This window comes from Trachypithecus francoisi, unplaced genomic scaffold (assembly GCF_009764315.1).
Source record: "Trachypithecus francoisi isolate TF-2019V2 unplaced genomic scaffold, Tfra_2.0 Contig00631, whole genome shotgun sequence".
NCBI lineage: Eukaryota > Metazoa > Chordata > Mammalia > Primates > Cercopithecidae > Trachypithecus > Trachypithecus francoisi.
This window is the reverse complement of record NW_022680779.1, coordinates 39,339-58,638: the sequence shown is the minus strand read 5'-3', so window position 1 is coordinate 58,638 and position 19,300 is coordinate 39,339. Positions and strand designations below refer to the sequence as shown.

At 54.9% G+C, this 19,300-nt stretch overlaps 1 long non-coding RNA gene and 1 pseudogene across 1 annotated transcript; both read right to left on the bottom strand.

Annotated features, from left to right (window-relative positions):
* Positions 1-7,216: 7,216 nt before the first annotated feature.
* Positions 7,217-10,954, bottom strand: LOC117087243. Its single transcript, XR_004438733.1, has 3 exons — positions 10,834-10,954; positions 9,489-9,636; positions 7,217-7,339 (listed from the first exon to the last, which is right to left on the bottom strand). It is a non-coding gene; the product is annotated as an uncharacterized LOC117087243 (long non-coding RNA).
* Positions 10,955-17,515: 6,561 nt separating this feature from the next.
* On the bottom strand, positions 17,516-18,405 carry LOC117087237 (annotated as a pseudogene).
* Between the last annotated feature and the right edge of the window lie 895 nt (positions 18,406-19,300).

Sequence of the window (19,300 nt, the reverse complement as noted above, 5' to 3'; positions counted from 1 at the left end):
ACTCTGCCCCAGTATGTCGGCCTCATTTTAGTGGTGATAAAACTGGGGCTCAGAGACATCAACTCCCTCACCCCGAACACCCAGACTCTGCGTGGTGGACTGGGGTTTGAATGTGGGGCTTGAAGACCCATCATATCCTCTGGTCCCCCAGTCTCTGCTGCCCAAGAGGAACAGGATCCCAGGATCCAGTCCTGTCATGGCACCAGCCAGGGTGGGTGGAGATGGGGAAGCACAGTTCCAAAGGCCCTGGACTCTGAGGAAGGTCGGGAGCCGAGAGCAACCCAGACCTGCGGACCCCATCCCGAGAAGAGTGGCTGCAGGCCTGGCCCAGCGGGCAGGAAGTCTGTGTCCTCAGTAAATGTGACGGCGCTTCCCACTCCTCCAGCCAGGCCGTGCTGTCTTCATGTTTCCAGTCATGCGGCCTCCTCTCCAATTCCCAAGCCTAACCCACGGAGACAGCGATCTGGCGTCCACGTGAGGTTTGTCAGCAGCTCTGACCCGCTGCTTCCCGCCAGCCCCGCGTCCGGTTCTGGAAAGCTCTCTGCTGCCCCCTGGTGGGGAAGCTCGGGGCAGAGCTCTGGCTGCAAGCATGGGGTCCCAGAACCTCCTGGCTCTGTCACCTCTGCTGAGTGGAAAACCAACCCGGGACTGAAGCAGCAGATGGGTGTCTGATTCCTTATAATCAGAGCTCCACCCACTGGCAAGTATCTCTCTGGGCCTCAGTTTCCCCTTCCATTAAACGAGGGGCTTGGGGGATACCAAGGAGGGGCAACAGCTTAGTGAGAATGGCAGGTTTCTTCTGGGGAGATGAACACGTTTTGAAACCACATGGCATGAGTGGTTGCACAGGACTGTGAGTGCACAAATGCCACCACATTATTCGCGTTGAAATAGTTAATTGCATGCGATGTGAAAGTCACCTCATTTAAAGTGTTTAAAAGAGGCGCCTGGGAGAGTGCAGTGTATGTGAGAATCACGTGGGACACCCACAGTCTCTGAACCTCGGATTCCTTGCCGGAAACTGGCAAAGAGACCGTGTGAGCTGTGTTCCCTGGGGCCAAGAGATTCCAAGAAGGAAAAGCTGGGATTCCAGGGACTGGGATGAGGGCCGGGGACCGGAAGGGGAGGGGGCCTGTGGGGAAGGCATAGGGGGCAGCCCAGATAAGGCTTTCAATACTGGGTAGCAGCGTATACACAGGCGGAGATCCCTGCATCTCACTTCCCGCAGGGCTGACCGGTGGCCAGAGGTGGGACTGGCCAGGCTCGGCCCAACCAAGTCTGGGAGCAGAGGACACTGAGTGAGGGATCCCCGGGGCCACCCTCACTAGCCTGTGGCTCTCCTGACACCACAAGAGAGGTCCAGGAGCTGACCTTGGGTCCTAATGGGGGACACCTTCCTGGCAGCAAGCTGGCAGGGTGGTGTGGTGGTCAGTGTGTCTCCGCCCCTACCTGCTGTGTGATGGTGGGTGAGACACCTAACCTCTCTGTGCCTCTGTTTCTTCAATGGCGAACAGGGGCACTAGCAGCCCCCACATGCGGGCACAGTGGCCTGAAGGATAAAGGCAAGGGCAGCACGAGACCTACAGCAAAAGCTCTGAGCAGAGAGAGCAGGGAGCTGCCCAGGGAGTTCTACCCCATCTCCCCTCTGGCCGCCAAGGAAACCGAGGCTCATGGTGACCTGGCCCAGGTCTGTTGGACTCAGGGTCGTCCTCATCCCCAAGATCAGAGGGCTGCCACCAGGGAAGGAGCTGGCCCCTAGACACCGCCCAGGAAGCACACAGGGAAGGATGCCATGGGGACTTAAGTATGTTATTGCAAAAAAAAATTTACTGCTATTTGAATCCTGCTTTCATGCCTCCATTTCCCAGAAAATGAGCCATGGGAGACACCAGGAGAGGCAGGAGACCATCCTTCTTGCACAAAACCCACTTCGTCGGATGCTGTCCTCAGCGAGGGTGGCTGGGGCCAACCAGGGGGCCCACCCGCAGAGTGGCAGAGGAGGCAGGTTGACCTTGCAGACATTGAGCACTGTGGTGAAGAAGAAGAGCGACTTCTCACAGTCCAGGAGGAAGTTGTGGGAGATGGTGGCCAGCCGCGTGTAGGTCTTCAGCTGTGCCCTTCTTGTTGCCCAGGTCCACGGTGGCTGCCAGTACCAGCTGATAGTACCTGGCTGCATCAAACCGTTCCTGAAGGGGACAGGCCATGCTCAGCAAAAGGGGGACTCGGAGCCTGTCTTCCCAGAAGCTGCTCCCATCTCCAGGTCATTCCACATGTCCAGCCAATGCTGGCTCACCCCATGAGCCCCGAAGCCTGTGACACTGCTGTGGTCTCAGCTGCAGGAGGTGGGAACAACCCTGAAACCTCTGGAAGCCTTCCTGACTGTCCCTACGCCCCACTCACCCCAAGCCTCTTGCCCCAGTCCCACCCCCTCTGCAGGCAGTGGCTGCTTTCCCCGTGGGCTGAGGTCACGGCAGATCCTGCCTGCTCTGAGAGTTCCATGCAGGATCCGTGGCTCCAAGCCACAGCAGGGGCACAGCGTTGACTGACCCATGCTCCCCTCTGGCCCCTGTCCATGCTGACCATTTCCAGGCCCTCCACGGGCCAGGCCAGGTACAAAACCATCTCACAGGTGTCCTTCCTGGCAATGTTCCCTGAAATATTGACAGAGTGTGACTCCCCAGACATCCACTCCCATTTTCAATGCATCTTTGGCTCAAACTCACCATCCCTGGGTTGGGATGCTGCCTCCCAGACCTCCACCTTGACCCTCCCATCTCCCCGCCGGCTTCTCCCCAGGCGCCTCCTCCACATGGGGGACACCCAAGGGACCTCTCTAAGACCCTGGCCTGGCCTGTCCCTCTTCAAGACGGCTCCCAGGGCAAAGGACAAAGTCCAGGATGCAGCAGTCCATTCCCACACTGCCCCGCCCCACACACGGAGCAGGGGCGTGAGAAGGGCCCGAGTCACCGCCGCTGCTCATCCAATGTCCCCCGGCTCAGCCGAACACTGGACTCTGTGCTGGGTGCATGGCTGAGCCTAATATCCTTGCTCCCAGTCTGAGGGACGTGGGACTGAATACTGACCACAAAGGTGGTCCGGGCTGTGGCAGAGGGAAGCCCAGGAGCCTGTGGGGGACCCAGGAGGCCCCTGACTCAGCCAGGGGTGGGAGGCAAGGGCTTCCTGAAGGGGTGGGGGCATCCCAACTAAACAGGAAGCAGCCAGCCAAAGCATATGTCTCTGTGTGTGCCTGTGCGTGTTTGTGTGCCTGTGTGTGTGCCTGTGCATGTGTACCTGTGTATGTGGTTGTGTGTGCACCTGTGCCTGTGTGTGTGCGCCTGTATGTGCGTGTGCCTGTGTCTGTGTGCATTTGCGTGTGCATTTCCATGTGCCTGTAGTGTGTGCAGCAGCTAGTGAGTGGCAGGCTGAGCCAGGACACACCTAATCCACCCTATTCCAGGGCTCACTCTCATGTGTAGACTAAAGGGGACCCCATTTTAGAGGCAATCGGCAAGGATACCCATTTACCCCTGCCTCTCCGCCAGCCTTCCAGGCCCCATCCAACCCCGTTTTCTCTCCCACTCCTCTGGGCCCCGGATCCAGAGCCTCCTATACAAGGAGGAGGGTGTGACCTTGGAAAGACAGCTGCCCTTTGGGAATTCCGAGGGGGCCTCCCTGTGGGAAGCTGGCCTGGGCTGACAGCACCATCACGATGAGGCCCAGAGGGCTGTGCACGAGAAGGAGGTGAAGGAGGCCTCTGCCCCTCGACCCCAACCATGGACTTTGGCCTCTCAGGTACTACTTGGCTGTTTCCTTCCTTCTGGGCAGGCGGAGTGGGCGGCAGGCTTGACCAAGAGAGATAAAGGGCCACTTCTGGGAGGCCCGTCCCTTGGTCCCAGGCGAGCCCCTGAGCGGTGAGCAGCGTCCCTCTGGGCCTGACACCTGGCACCTCCCTGTCTGTATGGGACTTGGGAGGCCACAGGGACCGCTTCTGACACCAGGTGTCGCCAGCACTGGGCGGGGACCTCCCGGGCAGCCCCAGGCCTGTGGTGAGGGATACGGGGCGGGGTCTTAGGGCTGCCCCAGCTCCTCATGTTGTTCTAAGGCCCCCAAGATCTCGGTCCCTGGACTGGAGCGCCCTGGCCCCTCAGCCCATAAGGAGCACTGACACGGTGCCGGTGCGATGCGGAGGAGGGGCGGGTGCCTGCTGGGCAGAGGGGTGGAGACACCCCAGGTCTGAGTCTGCCAGTCCCAGCTCTCCACCCCTGCAGGGCTGGAGGCAGAGGGAGTACAGCACCTCCCCTCGAGACAGACCTGACCCAGCAAGGTCTCAGCCTGGCTGGCTGCAGCCCCGCCCCACTGCACCTGCCGTGAGCTGGGGTTCCCCTGTCTGTGAACCCGATGGTAAGACACCGGTCCCACCCCACCCTTCCTGGGTGATATGAAGATTCAAGGTGTCTCGGGACTCCAGGAAGGAGTTGCTCAGTGCAGACTGGCACCCTGGGCAGGCTTCCTAGAGGTGGCACTGGGATTTGGGTTGGATCTTGCAACATGGATTCAATGTGAGGATGATGCCGTCCTCCAAAATGTCCTTCTCCCGACCCTGTTTTCTTTGTTAAATGCAACTTGACACTTGACTGTCAAGACTCAGTTTGGTGTCACCTCCTCCAGGAGGGTCCCCCTGACTACAATCCCCCTTCTTTACCCAGAGGCCACCATTGCCCGCTCATGTGTCAGCCTCCCTGGTTGAGACTGAGTTCTTGAGGGTGGGGTCTGGCCAGCTTGGGAGCTGGGTTGTATCTGCGAACCTTGCCGGCTCCTCTAGCTGGGTGCAGAGCTCCAGGGAAGCCACTGGGCCATTCCTAAGGAAGGCTGGAACCCAGACCCCTGGGGTCTGTGGAGATCCCACTCCAAGGGGGCTGGGAACACCCCGAGCCCTGACCCTCCCCACCCACCTTCAGCCCTGTCCCTCCCCACCAATCTTCAGCCAACCTTCAGGTCGTAGACGATGATGTCACCGAGCACCAGGTACACCTTCACGGAGTAGAGGGTCTCCTCGTCGAACTCCAGCGGCGAGTTGCAGAGCTACAGGGCCTTGAGGTAGAAGTGCTCCGCCAGCTTGCCATGGCCCAGCAGGTGGTGCAGGGCGGCCAGCCAGTAGTAGGTCACGAGCTCGTTCAGCAGGTCCCCTGGGGTGTAGGCCAAAGGGGCAGGTGTGAGGACGTGGCTCCCTGGGGCAGTCAGGCACAGGCCCCTCAGGAGCAGGTATGCAGAGCCCAGGCAGCACCTGGCTTGCCTCCATGCACCTGCGGTCATCTGGGCAGCTCTGGCCAGTCCCTTCCGGGTTCCCAGACTCACTTTCCCATCTGTAAAGCAGAACAAATAAGGCCTGCCCCTGTCTACTGTGAGGCTTTGGCAAAGTCGGGCTCGGATGGCCCAGCTCTGTTCCTACACATAGCCACCTGCCTTTGCTCACTGGTTTTAACCAGGGGAGCCCAAAAGCCATGCAGTCCAGGTGCTCCCGGGCACCCCGGCTCCATGCAACCCACAGACGTGACATCCGACTCCTCCTGGGTGTGTCACGATCAGAGCCCCTTATCTTGGGGAGTCACTGCGTGCCTGAGCTCCAGGTCCCCCCACAGTTGCGCAAACCCAGCTAGGCTGTCTCCGATGTCCTCCCCTTTGCAGGGCGAGTGCCGTGGAGCCTGCATTCAATGCATTCCCACACAGCTGCACACCTACTCTGTACTGGGCCCCAGGGCACAAGACGCTGGGACACGCGGCCTGCCCAGGGTTCCCTGTCTCTGGAGGAGGACAGACGACCTGGCACAGCACCAGGGGATGCCCGGCCTTAAGGGGCAGGCTGCTGGAAGGGGAACTGGGATTTCATCAGCCAGAGAGTTGTGTGGTTGATGAGGGTGGAAAGGGCACAAGACAAAGGGAATGTGCCACTCAGCCTGGCACATACAGGGACCGAGATGCCTGGCATGTCTGGAAGGCAGAGGGCACACTGGGCGGCCCTTGTGATCAGCAGCGGGAAGAGACAGAGGAAGCAGAGCTCAGCCAGGCAGGGAGCTCTGCGCTACGTGAGAGACCTCGGGCTGTGCCCCACGGCCAGACAGGGAAGCCAGCTAGGTAGATCTGCCTGCCTGGACAGGAGACCGGGAAAATCCAGCAGCTGTTTCAGCTCCTGCCCTGCAGACATGGAGGCTCGGCTCTGGCAAAGTGTGGGTCCTGGCAGGGCGGGCGCTCAGGGGACTTAACCAGAGTGATGCTGACAGCTAGGGCCATGTGGGCAAATTCCAAGCCCTCCTGGGTCTCCTCCAGCGTTTCCAGCAGTGCAACTGGCTTCTTGCACAGCTGCGGCTCACCTTGCAGTTGCCCGTAGTCACTGCCAGGGGCAGGACTCGGTCCTACCACACAGGCAGGTGGGGTCAGGCTTCCCGCAGCACCCACCTTGCCCAGAGCCCTCCTCAGAGCTCAAACATGTGCTTGGAGCTTCCCACGCCCCAGTTACCCCTGCACCTCCACAGAGCTCTGTGCTCTGGGATAACGCACGGTTCAGACACCCAAGTTGGGGGCTGAAGAGTCATCTGAGGCCCATCCAGCTACACCTGGCAGCCTCAGACCAGCCTCTCCCACCAGGGCACCGGGGGTCTGACTGGGGGAGCCAGCACTCTTCTCTGCTCTAAAAACACCACATTTATTTGTGCCCAGAACTGAGCCACACCGTGAGCTCAGAGGAAGGGAGAAGCCGTCCCCGTTTCGGGGTGCATGCAGGTCTGGGCTCTGGCCCTGGGTCTCCCACTGACATGCTGTGTGTCCTTTGACATGTCACTGTGCCTCTCTGAGCCTCAGCTTCCTCATCTGGAAGATGGGGACAGGACTTCCCGCTCATGGTTGCTTGAGATCATCAGGTGCAAAGGGTAGAGCCACTGTCATGTCCAGATCCGAGCATTTGTCCCGGGCAGGGGCACGGTCAATATCATTCCCCGTGAGATCACTAGGCAAGGGTAGGGCCATAGTCATGTCCAGGCCCCAAGCGTTTGTCCCGGGCACGGGCACTGTCAATATCATTCCTGGTGAGACCACTGGGAAACTAAGCATGTGCATGGGTGGCCCTGCCTCCAGGTGGGAGGCCTCTGCCCTGCCACACCTGTGCCTCAGCCCTCCAGGTGCCCCTCCCCCGAGGCCCAACCACATAAGCCCACAGGCCAGCTCACCTGGTAGAAGGACACGGATTTCTCCCGCTCCCAGGCCCCATTGAAGATGTCTCCAGCTGCCTCAAACAGCTCCACCCCAGGTTGGAGTCGCCTGTGTACAGGACCACATTCTGTGCCACCTGAAAGGAGGCAGAATCCCTCAAGACCCACACCTGGTGAGGTGGCCACACCCACCTTCGCCAGCCTCCTTCCTCTCACACACTGCAGGTACACCTGAGCATTTTTCAGACCTGTGCATTAGGGCTGCCCCACCATTGGCATGAGGACAATGAACTGATGCACCCGAGTGCCAGGAGGTGACTGAGCAGCTGCAGCCCAGGAGCCTGGCACCTGTGAATCCTACCACCAGGGCTAGCCTTAGCCCACCCCCCCTGCACTCAAACAGTCTCCGTGGTGCCCAGATTGCTGGGAACCCATCCCCTGGTTCCTTTCTGCGTTGCCACATCCCTGCCACAGCTCAGGGCCACCCATCAACAGTGTTTGTGGGTGGGCCTGGTCCCCTCTTGGCAATGAGCTCTTGATCCTTCTCCTCAGCTCAAGGAGGTATACAGCAGGTGCTCAATAATGAAAGCTTCACCAGGCTCGTGGGCTTCACAATTTGTTCCAGATCACACTGTTTGGGAAAGCCTCTGAAAACAGCCGCTATGATAGGTTCATTTTGTAAGGAGATGTACCACGTGTCGCTTGGGGCAAGTTCTCCTGTGTGGTAACTGAGTGGTCCCATTCTTTGAGCATGTGCTGTATACCAGCAGGTGCTAGGCACTGTGAGGGGCCACACCTCTGCCCTCAGGAAGAAGATGCTGGCCACTAGGGGAGGATGTGAGGGAACCAGTTGGAGGGAGGGAAAAGGCACACAACAGGTGCTCAGTAGTGGCTTAGGAATGAGTAGATGGATGGATGAATGGATGAGCAGATGTATAGACACATGGATGGATGGGTGTGTGGATAGATGAATGCTTGGATGGATGGATGGACGGATGGGTGGATGGATGTGTATGGATGGGTGGGTGCATGGTTGGATGATGTGTGTGTGTCTGTATGTATGGGAGTAGATAATGTATGGATGGGTGGAGGGTAGATGATGTATGTACATATGGATGGATAGATGGTGGATACATGAATGTATGGATAAACAAATGGACAGACAGATGAACGGAGGGATGGCTTAATAGATTGGTGGGTGGATGGACGAATGATGCATGGATGGAAGAATAGGTGAGTGGATGGATGGATGTTGGATGGATGTATGAATAGATAGGTGGATGGATGATGAATGGATGGAAGGATGAACAGGTGAATGGATAGATGATGGAAGAATGGTTGGATGAATGGATGGACAGACGAACAGGTGGATGGATGGTGGCTGAATGGATGGATAAAAGAATGGATGAATGATGAATGGACGGATGGATGGATGAATGGAAAGATGAACAGGTGGATGGATGGATGGATGATGGATGAATGGAAGGATGAGCAGGCGAGTGGATGAATGATGGAAGGATGGGTGGATGATGGATGGATGGAAGAATGAAAAGTTGAATGGATGGATGATGGAAGGATGGATGGAAGGATGGATGAACAGGTGAATGGATGGATGGTTGAATGGATGGATCATAAAAGGATGGATGATGAATGGATGGAAGATGGTTGGATGGATAGAAGGATGAACAGCTGAATGGATGGAAAATGGAAAGAAGGTTGGAGGATGGATGGATGGATGGACAAACAGGTGAATGGATGGATGAAGAGACGAACAGATGAAGGATAGATGGATGATGGATGGATAGGAGGATAAAGTTGGATAGATGATGGAAAGATGGATGGATGGACGAACAGGTGAATGGAAGGTTGGACAGGTGAATGGATGGAAGATAAAAGGATGGATGGATGGACGGAGGGATGGATGGATGGTGGGTGGAAAGACGAACAGTTGAATGGATGGATAATGGAAAGATGGATGGATGGAAGGACCCACAGGTGTATGTGAAGATGATGGAAGAATGGATGGATGGATGAATGGAAGGATGAACAGGTAACAGATGATGGAAGGATGAATGGATGGGTGGATGGACAGGTGAATGGATGGATAGACGGGTGAATATGATGATAAAGGAATGGATGAACGATGGATGGATGAATGGACAGATGGATGGATGATGGATGATGATGAAAGATGAACAGGTAAATAAATGTTGGAAGGATGAATGGATGGATGGATGGACAGAGAGTGAACAGCACAGAGGCCCTCCTGCCTCCCTTGCCACTCACCTGGATGTACAGGTCCACCAGCTCGCTCTACCGCAGGATGTAGTAGATCTTCCCTGCTTGCAGCCAGGCATGCGCCATCTCTTTCTTCTGGAGGTCAATGAGAATCCCCAGACATTGTTTGATGTAGTCCAGAGTGGATCTGTAGGTCCTGGAATCAGACACAGGTGTCAGAACAAGGGCTCTCATCCTCCTGGAACCAGTCTGCCTCCTCCCGTGGGTCTGGTGACAGATGAATCTGGCATGTGGGAACTGGGAACGGCCCTCTTGTGTGTGCAGTGTTCTGCCCTTCCCAGGCTGCTGGGAGGGCCAGGGTGAACACACACGGCATGGAAAAGATGAAGGACATCCTTCTGAGGGAATTGAGTATCATGCTGCCCTGTGGCAGGAGGAGTGTGCTAGTCCATCTCCCCTGCCTCCCAGACATGGCCTGTGTCTTCTCCAGACGCACCAGGAGCCGTTAGTGTTCAGAGGCTATCTAGGTCGATGGTTCCCAAGGTGTGCAGGCATGACAGTCACTCGGAGGCCTGTCTGTATAGCTTGCTGGCCCTGCCCCCAGAGCTTTCGGCTCCACAGACCTGGGGCAGGACCTAGAACTCCCACTTGCCACAGGCTTCTAGGTGACATAGATGCTGCTCTGCTGGTCCAGGGACTACACTTTGAGAAACATGGCTCCAGCACACTGGCCCATTTTCCTTCTGTGAACCTGAGGCCAAGACTGGAGCCAGTCTCCCAGGTCCCCATGGAATCTGGCTCCTTCCCTGCTCTCTCGGTAAGTCTGACACTCGAGGGGGTATGACTGCAGCAATGTCACTGGCAGCTGTGCGTGGGGTGGCCAGGGCCATGGTTACCCCACCAGGTCAGAATGCTTGGGGGAAGCCGAGTGGGCCACCTATGGGACGTGAGACCTTGAAACCCTGTGCCCCAGGAAGCAGATGACACAACTAGCTCTGTCTTCTGTAGGAGAGAAGCCACAGGTGGCTGCTGTGGTCACATTTAAGGGGACAGATGAAGGCCAGGAGTGAAGACTCGGGGCAGGCAGAGGTCAGATGACAAAAGCCACCATAGTAGGAAGAACAGCCCAGAGTGCACGTACTGCCTCTGCTAGGGTTGAGATGACCTTTGACCCAAAAAGAGAGGCTCAAGCTGGGACTCACGGGCCAGCAGCAGCCCTGGGACGACCCCAGGCCCACCAGCTCAAAGCATCTGATGCCAAGGAACCAAATGATCCAAAGGGAAGGGGCTGATGGGACCCTGGGCCAGCTTCCCTGTGCCCTCCTCCGTGCCTTGCACCCCCCAGCCCCCTTTTCCTGCTCCCCACTCCCACCACTGCAAAGCCAGCTCTCACCGCTCGGTGCCCAGGGACAGGTAGAGCTGACTGATGGTCTCCAGGAACTGGCCCCCCAGCACTTTGTCGGTCACCTTGCAGGCCAGGGAGAGCTGGAGCTCGTAGTAGAGGACACACTGGGCCTCGCTGGGCATGATGATGCTGTAGAAGTAGCACAGCCACTGGACGGTCCACAGCTGGCCTGGGCAGAAGACAAAATGGAAGATGTCAGCCTCCCAGCATCGAAGCGAGGCTGGCTGGGCTCGGAGGCCCCTGCGCTGTGCTTGTCTCTTTCACACCTCTGTGAAGCTGGCCCCATAGGCGGGGAGCCTGAGCGCAGACAGGCCATGCACCTGTGCCAGGGCAGACACCGAGCACACTGTGACATGGACACAGCTTGGTGCAGATGCTCATGGTAGAGGCCGGCCTTCTTTACAACTCCCAGGGCCAAGGTCCTAGCCAGGCTCGGCCCCTGTACCAGGCCATCTATTTCTGCTTCACAAAGCCCCTCTGCCCAGGACCAGGGCCGCCTTCAGCCTGAGTTGATGAGGCCAGGGGCACAAGTAGCCCCTGTCGCAGATGGAACTCTGAGAGAGCAAAGCCAAGTGTCATGTCTGCCACACTCGGCATCATGTTGAGGGATAGGGGTTCAAAGCCAGGCCCTGGCGTTCCCACACATGTTTCTCTCATGCAACCAGGCTCCAAACCCAGGTTCACTGGCCTCTCCCAAAGCCAGAAGCGGTCTCAGCTTCCTCTACTGAGTCTGGCAAGAGAGAAAAGAGAAGCAATGAACACCCCCAGCCAGCACCTCTGGTCCTATGTCAGGTTGAGCTGGGTGTCGGTGTTGCAGGGTGAGAGCATTGCAGGGTGCAGGGGTTGACAGTCATATCATCCTCTTCCCTCCTGGATCATGGGAACAACATCACTGGGGGGTGTACACTTTCTGCGATATTGGGAGTAACATCGTCTTCTGTGCCTTGGAATATTAAGGACAATATCACGGGGGAAGCGTGTACATCTTCTGCAATATTGGAATAATATTTTCCCTCCTCCCCCTGCATACTAGGAAGATATCACAGAGTGGGCGTTCACCTCCTGCGATATGGGGATTAATACCATCTTCTCCCCCTCCGGATATCAGGAAGAGTATCACACGGGGGTGTACAGTGTCTGCGATGCTGGGAGTCATATCAACCTCTCAGCCTTGGAATATGAAGAAGAATATCACAGAGTGGATGTTCACCCCCTGTCATATTGGGAGTAATTGATAAAAATTGATAGTGGATTAAAATGTTAACGATTTGGAATGGTAATTAATTAATATCACCATTAATAATCAAATAATGATATCCGCCATTAATGTCTTAAATCAATACAAAGTGATGCTGGTAAGAAAATGATTAGTATGGCCGGGCGCGGTGGCTCAGCCTGTAATCCCAGCACTTTGGGAGGCCGACGGGCGGATCACGAGGTCAGGAGATCGAGACCATCCTGGCTAATACGGTGAAACCCCGTCTCTACTAAAAATACAAAAACTAGCCGGGCGATGCGCGCCTGTAGTCCCAGCTACTTGGGAGGCTGAGGCAGGAGAATGGCGGAACCCAGGAGGCGGTGCTTGCAGTGAGCTGAGATCTGGCCACTGCACTCCAGTCCGGGCGACAGAGCGAGACTCCGCCTCAAAAAAAAAAAAAAAAAAAAAAAAAAAGAAAATGATTAGTATTAGGAATAACATATTGTTCAATGACATTAATATAATAATTAATACTAAGCGTGCATAATCAGTAATTAATTCTCCAAAATTAACAATGGTATCCTATTATTAGTACCATTGATAATTATTAAAATGGATCATTGATGTGTAATAACCATATTATTACTCCTAATACCACAGGCAGTGTACACGTACCCGGAGCCCCCAGCCGCCGCCACGCCCCGCCCCCCGGCGGCTGGCAGCCTCCCATCCGGGGGCTGGGAGATCCACCCCACCCGCGATCCGGGGCCCCCAGCCGCCTCCACGCCCCGCCCCCCGGCGGCGGGCGGCCCCCAGTAGCCGAGGTGTTGGGGACCCACGCCCCCCGATCCGGGCACCCAGCAGCCGCCGCGCCACGCCCCCCGGCGGCTCCTGGGGGACCCCGATGGCCAGGGGTGGGACCCAGCCCCCGGCGATCCTGGCCCCCAGCAGCTGCCGTGCCACGCCCCCGGGGGCCGGGTGCCCCCGATCGCCGGGGGGTGGGAGACCCACCCCCAGCGATCCCGGGCCCCCAGCAGCCGTCACGCCACGCCCCCCGGCGGTTGGGGGCCCCCAATCGCCGGTGGGTGTGGGACCCACGCCCCCCCATCCGGTCCCCTAGCAGCCGCCACGCCTCGCCCCCCGGCCTAATGGGCATGGCGTGGCGTCCCCCAGTCGCCGAGGGGCGTGGCGTGGCAGGTGCTCTGGGCCCGGATCGGGAGTCGTGCCTCACCACCCGGCGATCGGGGGCCCCCAGCCCCCGGGTGGTGTGGCGTGTTGGCTGCTGGGGTCACCATCAGCTTGGGACTACAAGCTGATGAAAAACGGGAAGTTTCATTTCCGGCTTCCATGTAAACGTTCATACTGGGCCATAAAAGCAGATGAATTAGATATGCCCTTATCCTGAATATATATATTTATATTTTCTTTTATATATAGAGATAGAAAAAGAGAGAAGAGAGAGAGAGAGACAGAGTCAAGCTCTGTCACCCAGGCTGGAGAGCACTTGCGGGATCTCAACTCACTGCAACCTCTGCCTCCAGGTCCCATCGATTGTCCTGCCTCAGCCTCCTGAGTGGCTGGGACTATAGTTGCGCACCACCACATCCCGCTAAATTTTGTATTTTTAGTAGAGACAGAGTTTTACCTTGTTGGTCAGGCTATTCTCAGTCCCCTGAGCTCGTGATCCACCCACCGTGGCCTCCCGAAGTGCTGGGATTACAGGCTGGAGCCACCACATCTGGCTATCCTGTATATTTAAAATTAATTGAGTTTATAAAACAGCAGAGAGAGAGAGAAATAGCGGCCCGCCCAGCAGCTCTGAAGCTATCTCATGGAAGGTTTAGTGGGGAATCCTGACCCAAGTCCAATCTCCAAGCTCTAGACATTTCACCAACAAAACAGGAAGCCAACACATTCTGGATCTTCTTTCCAAGATAAAATCGACCATTTGTAATATTTTTTTCAGAGACAACGGAAGCTGAAAAATAATTGCTGAGAAAGGAGGAACTTTTCTAGAAGAACTTAAATCCAAAAGACTATGGGATAGTAATGAGAAGTGGAGGAGAACAAAAAAGGCATGGAAAGTAAAATCAGGAGGCAAAACAAACGTTTTAGAACAGCCCAGTGTGGGCAGTTGGAAAGTGAAGCTCTGAGTAGAAACCAGAGTTACAAAATTTCAGAGCTGGAAGGAGCCTTATAAGGAAGCAGAATTGGGCCCGAAGACTAAATATTTGCCAAAAATCACACAGGCAATTTGTGGCAGACAAGAGAGGACCTTCATTTTTATGCAACCTCTGCCTCCTGGGTTCAAGAGATTCTCTGCCTCAGCCTCTCGAGTAGCTGGGATTACAGGCACATGCCACCACGCCCGGCTACTTTTTGTCTTTTTAGTAGAGACGGGATTTCACCATCTTGGTCAGGCTGGTCTCAAACTCCTGACCTCCTGATCCGCCTGCTTCAGCCTCCCAAAGTGCTGGGATTATGGGCGTGAGCCACTGCGCCCCGCCCATTGTAATGGGTTCTATTTTGATGAATAAAGATGTGTTGCAGCCTAGTTATAAAAATTTAAAACTCATGGTCCAAAACCACAATTACTTTGGCACCAACCTAATAACATAAGAATTAAAAGAGATCTTTCTATTAGAGAGCCCATGGATGATGAAATAATAAAGAATATTACAATCTCCATAACCCACAAACTTGGTAACTTAGACCAACTGGATGAATTAAAAGACACAATCTATTAAGACTAAAACACGGGAGAAATAGGTCATCTAAATATATTTATATCTATTAAAAATGGAATCAATACCTAATAATCTTACAGAAAACTTACGTATTCCAAAAATCTGACATTCTGTCATGTTAGTCTAACTGTGGAATTTGAGGATTTCCATTTTGGTAAGAACATAGGGGAATTGCACACATTTAATTTTAGTGTTCATTGATCAGGAAACCTACGTCCACTATAGGATACTGCAGAGCAATGCGTTATGGAGAATTTAGGCAAGATAATATGATTTCAGAGTTAAAGGAAGACAACCTGTTTTATGTACAATCATTCCTGATAATATCACAGGGGATACCATATTTAAACTTTGGGGTATCCCCAGGGATGATTCTTATTTGAGCCACATGTGAATTTCAGACACGGAGCCTTCCCAACTTTGGTGGCTTTCAACAAATGTGGAAGTTAATCACAACCTATTTTGTGGAGGCATAAATTTCAATGAGCACTCACTTAACCTTTTATTTTAAATATTATTTTTGTATTTTGTATTTTAAATATTATTTTGCATTTCCAATTAGGTGAAATTTTAAACCTCTTTCAGTTCTTATCCACTTTTTTTTTTTTTTTTCTGAGACGGAGTCTTGCCCTGTCACCCAGGCTGGAGTGCAGTGGCATGGTCTTGACTCACTGCAACGTCCGCCTCCAGGTTCAAGCAATTCTCCTGCCTCAGCCTCCCAAGTAGCTGGGATTACAAGTGCCGGCCACCACGCCCAGCTAATTTTTGTATTTTTAGTAGAAATGTGGCTTCCCTATGTTGGTCAGGCTGGTCTTGAACCCCTGACCTTGTGATCTGCCTACCTCGGCCTCCCAAAGTGCTCAGATTACAGGCCTGAGCCACCGCGCCCAGCCTCTCCACACTTTTTAGGCAGAGGGGAGTAAGGGTTGCTTTAAGTTATCAGGGACTCCCATGTACCCAACCCATTTGTGTCAATTTCTTCCTTCAGAGTTCTTCAAATCAGTATCACCATTGTTAAAGGCCTCCCGCATGGTAATAATTGTGCTACAGGGTTTTATGAACAGGAAGTTTATGTTTGATTGAATTAACCCCCTTGCTGTGGCATAAGGGGGGCCATAAGTGTTTTCACCAATTATGAGGCGGGTTCACTGTGCAATGGCTACCAACATTTCTGAGTACAATGAGACCAAACACATTCATACATAAATTCCATGAAGTGAATGTATTACTTACAAACAGCAAACAGAAGTCTGGGATTCAATATGAACCGCTACCGCAAGATCAGGAAAGCTACCCAGAGCAGATGGATGGAGTTTTGACTGTAAATGCTTCACTTGCACTACAACTGAGGGACCCCAGAAAGGAACCCACCTTGGGTTTTCTCACACGATGTGGTTTGCTGGACACAAGCGTTAAAGGACATTCTCTTTCGAGCAGGGACTCTAACAGAGCCTGGGCTGTTCTGACCAATGTCACTTGATTATCAGGATATTGCATTCCCAGCATATCATACAGTTATCTTGAGAACTACCAGTAAGAAAGGGAGGAAAATGGCCCTGTACCCTTAAAACGAAAGGATCAGGATATTTGTTGTGACAGAGGCACAGACAGTAGCGACAGAGTGTTCTTGTGAGCCACCTACTAGTTCTCTTGACCGCAGCGTGGCACCTGACCTGTTTTCTCTTTCCTTTCAATGGAAACTGTTTGAGAATATTTTGAATATTTTGAGTTTCTACATCTAAAGAGTTGAGGCACATGATCACTGGCAGTGTAGACTCTGCATGGTTACAGGAAAGAGTTCAGGAGCCCATCAAGCCACCTTGGTGGAGACCACCTAATCCTCTAGAGAGTGCCACTCCATCTTCCTGGGGTTAGCTTCACATGCAGTAAGCCCATTATGCCTAAGGCCGACAAGACTTGAGTCCGAAGATTCGACTTTTGGCATGCTGATAAGCAGCAGTGCTAAGAAAATCCCACACACGGGCTACGTGTAACTTGTGTAACATTTCATACATTTTTTCCAAGCACTGCACTATCATTAATTTGCATCAGGCTTTCCAAATTAGAAAAGCTTCACTTATAGAATTTCTTTCCAGTGGGAGATTTCACATGACTTTTCAAGTGAATGTGAAAACTGAAAATATTCTTGCAGTTTCTAAACTATTAGAGTTTTAATCCTGTGTACGTTCTTGTATTTACAAGGTCCAGCCAGCTACAGTGTGCATTTTCATATGTGCTTGAGTGGGTATGAGAGAAATGAAACATTCCCACATTCTGGACATTCATAGGGTTTTTCTCAGGAATGAGCTGATGTCATCCAAAGGAACTAACACAACTGAAGGCCTTATCACAAATTTAAATTGAAAAGGCTTTTCTCCAGTCTGAGGCCTCCCAAATTTTGACAAACAGGAAAATCTGAAGGCTTGACCACATTTCCTACATTCTTAAGGTTTCTCTGCAGTGTGAGCTCTTTCATGTTTGAGGGAATGGGAAAGAGTAAATGTTTTACCACATTTCTTACATTCAAGGGGCTTTATTTATTTATTTATTTTTGAGATGGAGTCTCACTCTGTCGCCAGGCTGGAGTGCAGTGGCACAATCTCGGCTCACTGCAACCTCCGCCTCCTGGGTTCAAGTGATTCTCCTGCCTCAGCCTCCTGAGTAGCTGGGATTACAAACATATGCTATGTTACCTAAGGCCTAAGGCCCAACCTCTCCATGTTACCTAAGGCCCCGCCCTCTCTGCACAGCTCCCTCCCCATTGGCCAGGGGCGGGCCCTGGGCGCCCGGCTCCGCTGGGGGCGGGGCGGCGGGCGGCGGGCGGGGCCCTGTACACCTGCATGGTGTGTGTCCCGGCCTCAGCCCAGCGCCAGCTGCAGCTCCTTGATCCGAGCCTGATCCTGAGCTGGGAACACCGGCTGAAGCGGCGGCGGCGGCCGCAGCGGCGGCCCCGCCCAGGGGCTCCCTTGTTGAGGCTGCTGCGTCTCTGTCGGCTGCTCAGCTGCGCTCTAGTCGGCCCAGGCGCCGCGGCGAGGAGCTAGGGCTGGGAGGCGGCTGCCCGAGGTGAGACTGGGCGACGGGCGACGGGGTCTCCGGACTGGGCGGGGGTCTCTGCGCCGGGCGTGGCGGCTCCGAGCTGGGCTCCGCAGGGTCCGGGGTTGGGACCCCAGGTCCGTGCGCCTGGGCTTTGTCTCCGCCTCGGGTGGCACCGGGGGCTTCGCGTCTGCTGCGATACCCCGTGGGCCCGCGCGGGGGTCCCGGGCGCCCTGCGGGTGCGGGCCGGTCCCCACTGCTCCCCGGCTCCGCACGTCTGCCGCGGAGGGGACTGCATGGACCCGGGCGCTGGCTTCTGCCCGGTCCTCCGCGGCCTGGCTGGTCCCCGCGTGCGGCAGAGGGGACCCTGCATGGACCCACTCATGGAACGGGGTCCGGGTCACCGCGTGTGGAGACTCCGACGCCCTCCCCGCCCTCCCTCGCAGTGAGGCTGCTTCGCCAGACTCACCGAGGGGACTGCGCGGACCCTCAGACGAGGGAGTCCGTGACTCTGGGTGGGGGCTCTTTCCTGGCCCCGCATGATGGCTTCCTGAGTGTTTTGTCACTTATCTAGGTGGCTGCGTGGACTCGCGCGCGTGGGTCCTGGCTGCCCTGCTAGTGGGGCTATGCGCCGCCCCGTGACTCGTCTGGGTCGACCCCGCCTGGGACGCGCGTGTAGTGGGGGTCTGTGCGCGGGGTGCGCGGTTGCTGGGGGTGCACTGCCCCCGCCCCGTGATTTATCCTCTCACTTGCTGAGCGGGAGAAAGCGAAAGGCGCGGGCCCGGAGCTGTCGCGCAGCGGCCTCACCGACCTCTGCCGAGGCCGGCGGGTCCCGGGGGGCGAGGGGTTGTCACCGCGCGTCCCACCGCCGCACTTCCTGTTCTGGCCTTCGGCTGGGCTCTGATTGGTGGGAGCAGGGCCCTTCTGCCTGGCGCTTCTTGATTTGTTCCGTTAGTAATGGGAAGAAAAAAAAATCTGGAAAGCCAGATTGAACTTTGTAGCTCTCAGCGCCTGGAGAGTGGAAGAAACTCTCCCAAGAATTTGGCGGGCTGAAAATGCGTTTCAAGTAGGAGCATCCACACCCACGGAATGAGGCCAAGGCAGTTACAGTTAGAGGTCAGATTTATGAGGGGGAGCCAGGGTGAGGTCCATAGGTGGGGAGACTCTGACCTCAGCTTGATGGGGAGACCTGATGCTGCCCCTCAGACGCGTATTTCTCACCCACCAGAGAAAGTGGAATCACTCCTTGGTGAATGCTTTCATCAAACTTTTGAAAAACCTGTAATGTCCCAGGAAGCATAATCAAACTGAACAATTTTCCCCTTTTAAGAGTGTTAAACGTCCCGGAGACAAACAGCAGAAGGCTCAAGGAGTCCAAATACTCAACCTGAAGTTCTTTCTGAACAAGAGATGGTGTATAAGTAACAGGCATACGAGACAAAACTGAACCTATCACTGCAGCTGTGGCTCCTAGCCC